Source organism: Thamnophis sirtalis, unplaced genomic scaffold (assembly GCF_051295495.1).
Source record: "Thamnophis sirtalis isolate CommonGarterSnake01/CBP01778 unplaced genomic scaffold, rThaSir2_p1.2 scaffold_3, whole genome shotgun sequence".
NCBI classification, from domain to species: Eukaryota; Metazoa; Chordata; class Lepidosauria; order Squamata; family Natricidae; genus Thamnophis; species Thamnophis sirtalis.
The window spans coordinates 129,870,623-129,882,279 of record NW_028261383.1 but is presented as its reverse complement, the minus strand read 5'-3'; positions in this window follow the sequence as shown (position 1 = coordinate 129,882,279).

The window sequence follows — 11,657 nt, the reverse complement described above, 5'->3', positions numbered from 1 at the left end:
TAAACTGAGGTTTCCCTCAATTTCTTAATTTAGTACATTTGTTTAGGTAAGTAGAGGATCCATGGTTCATGCCAGCCATGAATTAATAAATTGTGTAGGCCTCCTATATCTGGGCTACAAACGGGATGTTTGCATTTGGGTGACCATGAGTTAACAAAAAAGAGGAAAGTATTTTCTGTTTCTCTGCTGACAGCTGTCATCCAGATTTTTCTAGTCAAGAGATAACAATGTAGACATTCTTAAATGTGAATCTTAAGATGGAGAATACAGAGACTCTGCTCCTATATTATATTATCTATGGTTAACTGAATCATTAACAATGTTTAAAATTGCCTCAGTTTATAAAACACAAATGTATTTTTATTTGCATCCCACCTTTATTATTTTTACAAATAATTCAAGGCAGTGAACATATGCAATATAAATTCCTCCCCCTGTTTCCCCACCCCCACCCCCACCCCCACCCACCCCACACAATAACCCTATGAAGTGGGTTGGGCTGAGAGACAATGACTAGTGAAAGGTCATCCAGCTGGCTTTCATGACTAAGGGAGGACGTGAATGCAAGGTCTCCTGCTTTATAGCCAGATGCCTTAGACCAGGGGTCAGCAACCTGTGGCTCTGGAGCCGCATGCGGCTCTTTCATCCCTCTGTTCCAGCTCCCTGTTGCCCAATGGTGGGATTCAAATAATTTAACAACTGGTTCTCTGCCCTAATGATTTTTCCCAACAGTTCACCAAACTGCTCAGAAAGTTAACAACCAGTTCTCCTGAAGTGGTGCGAACTGGCTGAATCCCACCACTGCTGTTGCCGGTCAGCTCCGCAGTTGATAGGATTAGGATTAGGGCTTTTGTTTAGGACAGGTAGAGGAAAAAGAACGCTGTCCTAGGAGGAGACTATGGTGGGGGAAACAGACTTCCAGTTGGCAGAGGAGAAAGGACTCCACGGTATGAGGAGATTCTATTGTAGAGGAGCTGGACCTCCAGTTGGCTCAACAGGGAGTGTTTGGTTAGGACATTTATAGCTCTTTGAGTGTTTAAGGTTGCTGACCCCTATCTTAGACCAAACTGACTAACAATGCATCAAACTGGCTCTCAAACAACATACATATAGTTTTTGCTTAATGATGATAACTGAGATCAGGATTTCCGTAGCAAAGTAATGCAGACATGAAGTGCAATGTTACATGACTGCATTGCTTAGCAATGGCAATCCCAGCAATCCCCATTGCCTTCATTAAGTGAGGATTGTGGTTGTTAAGTGAGGACCTCACATGATTGGGGCTTGCAAGTTCCTGCTGACTCACAAGCAAAATCAATGGAGAATCTGACAGGAAATTGCAAGTCAGGCCTGCTCGCAAGCAGGCCAGAGCGCATGTGAATGCTATGGAGTATGTTCAGACCAGTGGTGGGTTGCAGGCGGTACGCCCCGGTACGGGCGTACCGGTGCCTGCCGGGAGCACCAAGTACCATTCTGGTACAGTGCTCAGGCCCACCCGCTTGAGCTCCTTACCTGTATTTGAGCTCTTTGGCGCTTCTGCGCACACGCACAGAGTGCACGGCCCCTGCACGATGCTCCACCAAGCAGCTGGAGTGTCACAGAGGCGTCACGGAGGTGTTGTGGAGTAAGGATGCATGTGCACGCTGGGCCCGTGCATGTGGGGGACGCCGGGACCCGTTGCACCATACTGGTTGCAACAGGATCAAGAACCCACCACTGGTTCAGACAAGGAAAGAAGGTAGTGGGGCACAGCACAAATGCAGCAAGGTTGGGGGATATGCAGCGTGAGTGTGGAAAGCAGTGGGGGGTACACATTGCATTGTGAGTGTGGCTGGGAGTTGTTTGCCTACCTGGGGCCCACATTCACTATGCTGCTCAGGGGTTCCTCAGGAGAAAAAGTGGCAAAAGCAGGAGCAACTTATCAGGGCAATCTTCCCTGCTGGCTTCCCCACTGACTTTACTGAAAGCTGGCAGGGAAGGTTACAAATAGTAATCACTTGACTGTGGGACATAGCAGCCGTTGTAAGTGCAAGCTGGTTGCTAAGCACACAACTTGCAATCACAGGGACACTACAATGGCTGCAACCAGGAGGGGCTGTTCATAAATCCCCCTCATTCAGTGCCATTGTAATATTAAACGGTTGGGTCCATTATGCGCAGGTAAGTCACAAATTAGCCAAACGCATTAAAGTAATGTTGTGTGAAACCAGCCACTTTGTGACCTAGAAATTTATCTACGTCTCTTAGACTTGATATGTCAAAACTAACAGGTGAAGTTTTTCCCATCAGTTCCAGTTTTCCTCCTGCCAGGAAAACACTTGTATAAAGAAAAGAAAAGAAAAGAAAAGAAAAGAAAAGAAAAGAAAAGAACATATGTAGTTCAGGTTTGAACTGTGGAGTCCTTGGTGCTGTCTGACGTTTCATTACCAAACTAGGTAAACAACTACAATGATAGTAGGGAGTGAGTTTGCTCTCATTTTATATCCTATTGGCTTGCCCTGTCAGAGTTGGTGGCAGTCCTCTTGGAAGTTCTTTGGTTGGGGTGTTTACTGTTAGCTTGTTTTGTCTAAGACTAAGTCATTAGTTCTCTTATTTGGAGTATTGTTTACTACTTGGTTATGATCTAGTGTTCATCTTAATATTAATCTCTGCTCATCTGACTGATTGCAGGTGAGGACATGGTGTGGTCTTTTTGTTTCTTTTTGGCTTTTTTGATTGTCTCTTTTGAATAGCACATAGATTTTATTTATCACTATGTGCCTGTTGACAACTGATTTGTCTTTGAGTTTCCAAAAGTTCTCTAGCATTTTTGGACTTGTCTCAATATAGGATGATCATTTTCCCAGTTGAAATTCTGGTTAAGTCTGTTCATGTATTGTAAAAGTAGGGAATTTTTATCATGTCTTCTGATTGTTAGCTAGTGTTCATGGCAGAGCTCGGCTAATCTTCTACCCTCATCCTACAAAGGGGCTGTTAGTGCTTATGTTGTAAATAAGTCCTATTTTTTTTCCTTCTGGGGTATTTTGATTTACTTAGGATAATTTGGAGGGCTTTCGTTGGTTTGTGTGCTATGGTGATGCCACGTGGTTGTAATAGTCTGTTGGTGATTTCTGAGACATTTTTGATGTATGGCAGAGTACTCTTTTCACAGCTTATGTTGGTTGTGCTATAGTAGTCAGGTATTTATTGAAAAAGTTGTGTGGGTATCCATTTGGTTGAAAAATGTTTTATACATGATCTGTTTCCTTTTTCTGATGTTAGCAATATGATTCACTTAACAACTGCAAAGATTTTCTTAATAACCATGGCAAAAAAGGTCATAAAATCAGCCATGACTCAACAACTGTCTTACTTAGCAACAGAAATTCTGGTCCCAAATGTGGTCCTCAACCAAGGATAACCTGTACAGTGGTTGAATAACAGAATAACAGAGTTAAAAGGGATCTTTGAGGTCTTCTATCCCAGAGGTCACTAATCTTTCGGATCTTAGGGACCACTACATTCATAATTTTAAATTTCGTGGACCACTAATATGATCTGCCTAATGACTGGGTGCGTGGGTGGGTGTGGCTAGGTGGCAATGTGACTGGGTGGGCGTAGCCAACTCGATGTCACTGACGTCAAGGGGTGCCTCACCAGCCTCTACCACACCTCCCTTCTCACACACTCCTTAGGACCCCAACAGGAAGCAGTTTGTTGGAGCTAAGCAGCCACCACAAGAAAGAGCTGGCAAAACAACTGGCTCAGTTCAAATTGGATCTGACCAAGAAGGAGACTCAGCGGAAACACCTCACTGAGGACTACGAACATAGGCTTTACAAGCAGAGGGAAGACCTGCAGGAGTGCAAGACCAGGTAGCAGCACCTAGAGGCTCAGAGGGCTGAGATGGTCAGCCAGTTCCAGGCCATGATGCAGTCTCACTGGAACAAGGCCCTCCGGCTCTTTGCCACCAGTGACACTTCCCCTCCAGCCTTCACCCCCAAAGCCCCACATTAGGAGGCTAAAGTGGATTCCAAGTCGGAATTTCTCCCCCCTCCGACCTGCACAAAAAGACTCCGACGTTGGAGACTCTGCAGCAACACAAACGTTCATTGCATGTATCCGTCCCAGCAGCCATAGTTTGAGGACCCCTAATTTAGTGCAATATAAAAAATGCAAATAATTTTTCTGTGGATCACCAAAATTTTCTCGTGGACCACCAATGGTCCATGGACCACCAGTTGGTGACCACTGTTCTAAACCAACTGCCTACTCATGCAGGAGATCCTATGCCATTTCTGACAAGGGGTTGTGTAGTCTATTCTTGAAAGCCTCCGGTGATGGAGCACCCACAACTTCTGGAGGCAAGCTATTCCATTGGTTGATTGCTCTCACTGTTGGGAAATTTCTCCTTGGTTCCAGGTTGCTTCTCTCCTTGGTTAGTTTCCATCCATTGTTCCTTGTCTTGCCTTTAGGTGCTTTGGAAAATAGGTTGACCCCCTCTTCTTTGTGGCAGTCCCTTAAATACTGGAATACTGCTGTCATGTCACCCCTAGTCCTTCTTTTCATTCTTCATGTGTTTTAGTCTCCAGGTCCCTAATCATATTTGTTGCTCTTCGCTGTACTCTTTCCAAAGTCTCAACATCTTTTTTAGAATGGGGTGACCAAAACTGGATGCAATATTCCAAGTGTGGTCTTTCTAAAGTTTTGCAGAGCGGTACTTTGTAGAGTGGTACTTTGTGCTTCATCTGTCAGGCAAATATAAGGTGCACTATGTTTTTCTGAGCTGCAATGGCTGATTTCTTGTTTGAACATCCTTCAAAGTATGTACAGGTACACAGTTCAGTTTAATGGGACTTAATCTCAATTAATTGTGCACAATGGTTTGATGTAGATTGATGCAATTTTGTGCTTTAACTCCCCCCCAAATAGAGCAAAACGAGCATTACTGCTTTGGTAAACCTCCTCTGCCATCTCTTGGTTAGACCAGGATATTGTACCAACTTGATAATTGCAGAGAAGCGTAAAGAAATTATAAGTACAGCAGCTGAATCACATCTGAGATATTTGCACAGAGCAGTTAGTTTAATATTTTCTACGCTTCCAACCCTATTTATTTTGAACTCTTGGGTCTGCACACCATCCATCAGGACATCTTTCAAAAATAAATAATAAAAAATGTAAATGAAATATAATAAAAAATTATATTTCCTCATCTGGTTTTAGAGGATAAAGCCAAAACAAGTTCACACTAGGAAGTCACCTTTCTACATGTTAAATACAATACTGTAACCAGTGATGCGCGGTGAGGTTTATGGCTGGTGAGGCACTGACACAGGGGTTTCAAATTTTTTTACACTTGTGGACTTCAACTCACAGAACGCCACAGCCAGGCATGCTTAGGTCCGATTTAAAGTGACAGCATTTGTTTTTCTCCTTTGTAAAAAAGTTTTACTTCATTCTTTTTCTTCTCCCTCCCTCCCCCTCCTTCCTCCCTCTCTCCATCCCTCCCCCCTCTCTCAAACAGACACATGCGCACAGAGAAGTTGGATTCCTCTCTCACTCACTCACTCTCAAACAAACACAAACACATAAGTTGGATTGGATATATTTTCCAATGGCTTGAAACAGCTCCTCTGCCATAACCCCCTCCCCATTCCCCTGCTGCCTTCCGATCCGAGCCTTTGATTGCAGGTGGAGCCACGTTGCCTTTTCAAACTTGTAATCAGTGAAGCTGGACTTATATACTTTTATCCAGGTGTGTGTGTGTGTGTGTGTGTGTGTGTGTGTGTGTGTGTAAAGGCAACATAGCTCTGCATGCAATCACGTACCTTTTCCATCTGTTTCAGAGAGGATTTCAACTCTGCTCTTGCCTGCCATCATGAAAAGAAAAGAAAAATGTAAAAGGAAAAAGACAAGAGCTGAAGGCTGAGCTAGTTGTTGCCAGAGTCACCGTGTGGATGACTCTGCTTAACTGTTTAAAAAGCCTCTAAAAAAACGCTCTCCACAGGAGGCAGGAGAACGAGGTGCCTCATTACGTCAGGAATTTTTCGGCTTTTAACCCTTGCTTAGCTCTGCTCGAGTGATCATAAAGTCAGACTGTACCTCGTTCTCCCACCTCCTCTTGTAGTTTTTTAGAGGCTTTTTTAAACAGTTAAGCACTAAGCAGAGTCATCTGCTGTGACTCTGGCAGCAACTAGCTCAGCCTTTTTCCTTTTACATTTTTTTTCTTTTCATGATGACAGTGGTGAGGCTCTGCCTCCCCTGCCTCCCCTGACTGCACGTCCCTGATTGTAACAGATAGTTAACAGGGATTTGAAGATTAGTGTGTTATTTGGGCTAATCTGTTGACTGTTCCCCCCCCCGCCCTTTTTTTAAATGTATATACTATGATCAGTTCATGGGTTGGTTTGATTATCAGATAGAGATCCCCTCACTTGGAGCATTTGTATTTAATATAGCATTTTTGTGAAATCGGGTTGGGAAAGTTTATAATTTGTAGATCAGTTATGTAAAAGGGAGGAAATTTATCAGTTTTCTTGGGTTTTTTTTCCTTTCTCAGCATCCAGCCAGGGTGGATTCTACATGTTTAATGTTAAATTTATTTGATATTTAATTAAAAAAATCATATATACAGAGAGAGAGAGAGAGCAAGAGAGATAACACTAATTTGACTTCCTTTAGTTTTCTCAACCTACAATTTGTGAATTCTTGAATGGTCCCTTCAACTTCCTCAACTGTTTCTTTCTTGTCAATAATTCCAGTTCAACTACTTTCTAGTTTCCTTCTATATGTTTTGGATGATTTAAGCTTTCTGCAAGGCATGCCAAGGGTTGGATCTCTCCCAATTGCCTCAAGGTTTGATTCTCAATTGATGTCAGGACAGTTGTAATCCCTCATTATCATAGGATCATTTTTTTTCCTGCTCTGTTTCTGATTTGTGAAAGTTGCATCTATTTCTATATCCATTACAAAGTTCAGCAACACATAGTACAGACTCACAATAATGTCAATGTTGTTTCTTTTTCACGTAATATTCAGCCAGATGCTTTCAGTAGGGTTTTTATCCATGAAGTCATGGACTTCTGTTGAAGTGCAGTCATTTCGATATATGTGATTCCCTCTTCCCCTTTGCTGAGTCTGTTTCTTTTAAACAAATTATATCTTTCAAGTGCTACATTCCAATGAGGAGTTCCATCCCACCAGGTTTCAGAAATAGCAATAAGATCAAATGTGCCCTTTCCCCATATTATGACTTCAAGCTCTCCCTGTTTACTCCCTATATACTCCATGCATGGGGGTACAAACATCACAACCCTTTAATAATAGTGCTCTTCTTAAGTTTCCCTGCTAAATCTCCTAGAGTACTCCTGATCAACTCTTCCCTTTTACTATTCCCTTTCTTGTTGTAAGTAAGGTTTATTTCCTCCAGGCTTATGCTTCAATGTGGTTCTGAGAACTGATGCCTTGGTAAGGCCACACTTGGAATACTGCATTCCGTTTTGGTCACCACGATGTAGAAAAGATGCGGAGACTCTAGAAAGACTGCAGAGAAGAACAACAAAGATGATTAGGGGATTGGAGACTAAAACATATGAAGAACAGTTGCAGGAACTGGGTATGTCTAGTTTAATAGAAAGAAGGACTAGGGGAGACATGATAGCAGTGTTCCAATATCTCAGAGGTTGCCACAAAGAAGAGGGAGTCAAGCTATTTTCCAAGGCACCTGAGTGTAGAACAAGAAGCAATGGGCAGAAACTAATCAAGGAGAGAAGCAACTTAGAACTGAGGAGAAATTTCCTGACAGAACAATTAATCAGTGGAACAGCTTGCCTCCAGAAGTTGTGAATGCCCCAACACTGGAAGTCTTTAGGAAGATGCTGGATAGCCATTTGTTTGAAACGGTATAGGGTTTCCTGCCTAGGCAGGGGGGTTGGACTAGAAGACCTCCAAGGTCCCTTCCGACTCTGCTGTTGTATTGTATTGTATTGTATTGTATTGTATTGTATTGTATTGTATTGTATTGTATTGTATTGTATAGTATAGTATAGTATAGTATAGTATAGTATAGTATAGTATAGTATAGTATAGTATAGTATAGTATAGTATAGTATAGTATAGTATAGTATAACTGGTCTTCCTCGGCCTTCAGATGACCTGAGGAAGATGTCTTCCAAAGACACTTTTCCCAACCTTTGTTAAATGCAGCCTATCCATTGCCAGAAGCCCTGCTTATAGATAGTGCTGCAGACCATCATTCAGGAATCCAAAATTTCTTGATAACACTATCTCTCTATAACTGGTTACCTCCAGCATCCTCTATTCCTTTAGGCTTTGAGTCCATTTGAAATATGGACAAAAGTACCACCTTTACCCCAAATCTGTTGCATTTCTGCTTACGTCATCATGATCTCTCAATATTCTCTCTGAACGCTCTCTGGCAGTGTCATTTGTTCTAACAGCAGATGAAAGAATCTGTGGGTTTGGTTGATTAGGTTAGTCTCTCTGTCACAGCTTCGATTTTGGCATCTGGAAAACCCCATACTTTTTAAAAACATAGCAGGAAGAAAGTAATGTGTTACTAACATTCTGTAGTAAGCCAGTTTGACTAACATTAACATTCCTAGAAAGTCCATTTCGTCTAGTGCCATGATGGCGAACCTATGGCACACGTGCCCAAAGTGGCACACAGCACCCACTCTGATGGCACGCGAACCGTCGCCCCGGTTCAGCTCTGTCACGCATGCGCGCACACCTCCCACCGGCCAGCTGGTCTTTGGATTTCTGCCATGAATGCCTGGGGGCAGGACGCTTGCTGGGGGCTGTGTGTGCATGCATGGGGTGCATGCATGCATACACAGGGCACGTGCATGCATGGAGTCAATGAGTGTGCAGAGGGTGCACACACACGCATTGCATTTTTGGGTTTGGGGCATGCTTTGGGCACTCGGTCCAGAAAAGGTTAGTTATCACTGGTCTAGTGGTTAAGACACCGGGTTAGAAGGAGGTTGTGAGTTCTAGTCCCATTTTAGGTACAAAAGGCAGCAGGGTAACTTCAGGCCAGTCCCATTCTTTCAGTCCACAATGTCAGGCTTGAATGACAAACTGGTTGGTCAGTTCTTGTCAAAACCAATGGATCATTCAATTTCGGTCAACATTTGATTGATCAAAAACAAAAAGTAGATCCTGCAACTGTGGAAAATTGCTAGGAAGAAAAACAATTACATAGTGCATAATCTAACATAGATCAGCTCTTGTTAATTATTTTACAGTGAAATGTCAGGCCCAAAACCAATAATGACATGTGATTTTTCCAAGGTGAGTGTTTGATTGTTTCATCCCTTTAGACAAAATCTTGCCAGACTGAGCACTCTATTATCTGCATTTATAACATCTAAAATATACTCTGTGAACAGTTAGGTAGGGGCTGTCTTCTTCCTCTTTCTCTCAAACATACCGTGTTTCCCTGAAAATAAGACAGGGTCTTATTTTCTTTTCACCCCCCCCCCCCGAAATAAGTGCTTGGCCTTATTTTCGGGGATGTCTTATTATTTTTGAGATGCAGGAGGCGGCGAGCATGATCACCTCATGGCTGCTGCTGTGTTGCACATCACTGGGCCTGCCACTCTTTTTTGTGGTGGCCATTAGTGACAGAAGGGGCATGGTGGCTAGGGTTGCGGGAGTGGCCGTAATGTAAGGGCATGTGAGGTGCATTGGGCATGTTCCCCCCTCCCTTTCCCCCCTCCGGCCTCGCCTCCTCATCTCATGTTGTTTGCATGGCAAGCAACCACAGGAAATGGTGAGGACTGGCTGCACGTGTGTTTAAATATTTTCAGGGAGGGCTTATTTTCAGTGGAGGGCTTATTTTAGCGCATGTGCTCAAAAGCCCAATTGGGAGGTCTTATTTTGGGGAAAACAGGGTAATATCGGGGCTAAGTTGCCTCTTATTCCTCTGGAATGCACTCCCTCCCTCCATCCCGGGCATCTGTCTCCTCCCTTCATTCCATCACATGAAAACAGAAATTGTACCAATGCAGGAAAATGTGTTAGAAAGTTCATAAGTTACAGCAGGAATGCAATCTAGGTAGGCAGGTGGATTCCTGCAGCAGTGAGAAAAGCAACTTACTTCTTGTTCAACAGGTCGAAGACTTAAAAGGTTATCTTGTATATCTTTCTACCAAGTCTTTCCTCAGAGATCATGCTTACAGTTTGAAAATGTGAGAAACTGACCACACAGGTGATTCTATGTCCAATAGGAGACATAAAGCTACTTATTATGCTGCAGAACTTTACCTGCACTGTTGGTGTTTGCTCTTAATTGGGGTGGAGCATTAAGGTTAGGCAGATAAGTCCTTAGGGTATCTTGTATACACAATTTCTCTACAGATTAGCAGCAAGCAGGAGCAGCTGGCAACTCTCTGTGGCTTTTCTTAACCCTTTTAAGACTATGGCTGTGAGCCAAAGAATGAAGGAAATTTCAATTAGATGTTGTTGTTTTTTTTTAACCTAATATAATACTCCTGATGATTCTCCAAACCCCTCAGAAAATTTAGAAGATGGGAATCTGAAAAAAAAATCCTCCTACTTGTACAATACCAAATTCTTACCCTTTAGCACCAGAATTAAACATTCACAGAGAAATGATCAAATGTTATCAATGTATCCAAGTTGTAGCGTGATGAAATTGGAAAATATTATGGTTTTGACCTGACTATTGCTAATTAGATGTAACTTTTTTAGAGTCATTTTCATGTGGTGGTAGAAAATGGAATAGCAATAGCAATAGCAATAGCAGTTAGACTTATATACCGCTTCATAGGGCTTTCAGCCCTCTCTAAGCGGTTTACAGAGTCAGCATATTGCCCCCACAGTCTGGGTCCTCATTTCACCTACCTTGGAAGGATGGAAGGCTGAGTCAACCTTGAGCCGGTGAGATTTGAACTACTGAACTGCAGATAGCAGTCAGCTGAAGTGGCCTGCAGTACTGCACCCTAACCACTGCGCCACCTCGGCTCTATGAATGGAATACCATGAGTTCTAGTCCTGCCTTAGATACAAAGCCCACTGGATGACCATTGGCAAGTTGTTCTTTCTTAGCCATAGGAAGCGGGCAATGACAAATCACTTTTGAAAATCTTACTAAGAAAATGGCAGGACCTTGTCCAGGCAGTTGCCAGGAGTTAATACTGACTCAAAAGCACGCAAACCCCCTCAATTTTGGGTTTAAGTCAAAAAAAGTCATACTTTCTCATAGTCTTTGAGCTCTCACCTGCCAAAGAAGTTGCTCTAACTCAACACACTTTTTTCTAGTTTCTGAACATGATCTATCCTCAACTCCAGAATAATCCCATCAAAATTCTGCACAGGGTACAGTGCATAGTTCTTGAAAATCTATGTGTGAGAAATGAGGGGATGGCTGGGGGAGTAATAGAAGAAACATTCAACTCAGGTGTGTTGCTCCCAGCTTAGGCTGGTTCGGCTGAACCGGAAATGGAGGCAGTGGGAGGCTCTGTCCACCTGCCTGGATGCTTCTGCACGTGTGCAGAAACGTTGCATGCGTGCAAGTGTGCACACGTGCATGAGCAAACCGGTAGTAAACCTGTTAGCAACCCACCACTGATTCAACTTAATCAAGAGATGGGAGGTATGTCCATCAGTGGCTTGTTTCATAAACTGCA